Genomic DNA, 2,674 nt, shown 5'->3' with positions numbered 1-2,674 from the left:
AGGATAGCAGATTTTAAAAAATAGGCCAGAAAGAGCACATCATGCAAAGAAGTAAAAGAGGTGCAATGAGTTAGCTGTATGACTAAGCTAAGCGACACAAGTGTGCGGCACAAACACCTGGTCCATCTAGGAGTGACACTGCAGTTGCAGACAGGATGGCACTTAAAAAAATTAGGCCCTGGGGGCGTGGCTTAGCTGGAGAAGAGGGCAGACGTGTCTCTGCTGGCCTCCTCTCTCCAGAGTCCTTCAACCCTTCATTTGGGGTGTTTGCCCCCTGTGTTTCCTCTCTGAGGGCTCCCCTTCCCCCCCCCAGTAAGACTCCTCAGCCCAGCTGTGCCTGCCACAGAGCCGGAGAGCAGTTTTCACTGCTCTCGCAGGTTGCGGCCTTTACTCTCCCGGAAGCCGGGGACTCGCGTACTCCCGGCGCCCGCGATTTGAGCTCCGTGGCGGGAAGCGGCGCGGACCCCTCAAACTCGGTCCGGACCCTCCAGAAGCCTTCCCCTGACCCCCTGACCTTTGCAGCAGCAGGTCGGGGGGACGCCTAGCAGCGGGGAACAGCGGAAGATCTGAAGCCCAGGGAGATGCGGTGGCCATCTTTGTCCACACTGAGAGAGCTGGAACTAAGGTAGCAGTGTACCTATACAGTGTGGGGTCTCTGGACTGGGGATACACAGATACTGGTGGCCCTCTAGCACTGTTCTCCCCCTTTTCTCACTCTGGGGCCCCTGTTGAGAGAGCTGTGCATTTACGTTTGTTGGGAGAAAAAGTCTGTTACTTGGCACTAACACCTTCTACTATAACGGCCCCATCTAGTGGCCTCTGGGTGTGATTGCACACATTTCTCACACAGTGTGCTGGTTATATAATACATACTGCTCTGCAGTCTTCATAGGAACTCAGATATTCCAGCACTTGCCAAGACGATCAGCCGCACTGTACCCCTGGTTGAAGGACCAAGATGTTATGATGTGACCGCTCTGAAATAACTCTGCCTACACCCGAATGCTCCTATGACATGATATGACAACTTGACTTTTATGCGGATCCCTCCTCGATTGATATTTCAGACGCCTCTTACCTCCCGTTCCTCTACTTTTGTCGTTCAGCGTGGTCATGCCTCCCAAGAAATACAAGGCCGCTAAAACTGTCTCCCAAGTGGCGTTTTTTTAAACCTTCTCCTCAGGCCCCTAAAGCAAAAGACGCACGGGGTGGCGCCTCTAAGCCTGCTGTCCCTGTGCCCTCACCACCTAGAGATGCATCCACCCCTGCCACTGCATACACCAGCTCCATCGACGACAGTGCCTCACTTACGGTGGGCGCTATGAAGCATCTCCTGACACAATTTAAAAACAAGGTCGCGGCAGAATTTAGAGCGACCATGAAGGAATGTCAGAGATCTATTGACGAGATTGGGGGCCGCACCGATCACCTAGAAACAAAAATGGGAGAAATGGTGGCGTCGCACAACGACCTGATCACTTCTCATGAACTGCTCCAACATGAGGTCACGGCGCTCAGGGACAAACTTTCGGATTTAGAAGACAGATCGAGACGTAACAACATAAAGCTACGTTATGTCCCGGAAGCAGTCGCTAATAGCGCTTTAAACGACTTGGCAGTTGACCTCTTCAGCAAACTCCTTCCCTCGTACCACTCAGTGGACTTCCTAATCGATCGTATCCATAGGCTTCCTAAAGCCTGGAATGCTCCTGATGGGGTTCCCCGGGATGTCCTTATGAGGCTACACTATTTCCACGTGAAGGAGGCAATCTTGAAAGCTGCTAGACCCTCGGATGCTGCATCGGAGGCTTTGGGCTCACTTCAGATGTTCGGAGACCTGTCCCCTGCTACTTTAGCGAAACGGCGCTCTCTTTACCCCATCAAATCAATGCTACGTAAAGAGAACATTCTATACAGATGGGGTTTTCCTACTAAGTTGCTTATTTCTCGAGAAGGTTCTACTGTTGTCATAACGAACGTTGAGGAGGGTAAAAAGATCCTAGCATCATGGAACTCTGCAAGCTCTTCTACACACACCTCTCCCGAGCGGGGCCTTCAGCGGGACTGGGCCTCCTCGGCTGCAGAACTTTGAGTATTGTTTGATTTACTATACTTGCATTGATTTCATGTTTTTCTAATCGGTTTGTTATGTCGTATTTCCTTTGTTGCACCAGTTCCTTGGCGATTGTTTGATGAGGGCGTTTTTGTTATACTTGAGTGCTGTTAGATTTTTCTTCAGTGTGGCCTCCTCACAGCCGGTTAACTGTTTGCTGTCTGTCTCTGCTGCCTGGACTGCCGCCCGCATTTTTATGTCGGCTGGGAACTCTATCCGAGTTTCCTTTAGTCCCGGTGGCTGTCGGGGGACCAGAGATGGAGGGCCGAGGAACTACATTTTGCTTAATTTTGGTTCGGGTGCGGGCAGATTGACCACTACCCCCCACAGTTTAACTCTGAGTCGCCATGGTTAGGCGTCCAAATGTGCCCCCGCGAGGGGTTAATTTTCTGTTTCTTCTTCTTGTTATCTTTCATCTTTTTTGTCCTTTCTTTCCCCTTTCCTCTCCTTTAGTCCGGGATGTTACACACACTTTCTACTTGCCAGTTGGTTGTTGATAGCTATGCAAACCCCGACAGTTTTACAATATGGTTAACATTGTTTCTATAAATGCAAAGGGTC

The sequence above is a fragment of the Pseudophryne corroboree genome, chromosome 4 (assembly GCF_028390025.1).
Source record: "Pseudophryne corroboree isolate aPseCor3 chromosome 4, aPseCor3.hap2, whole genome shotgun sequence".
Taxonomy (NCBI): domain Eukaryota; kingdom Metazoa; phylum Chordata; class Amphibia; order Anura; family Myobatrachidae; genus Pseudophryne; species Pseudophryne corroboree.
Note: the sequence above shows the minus strand (reverse complement) of the source record.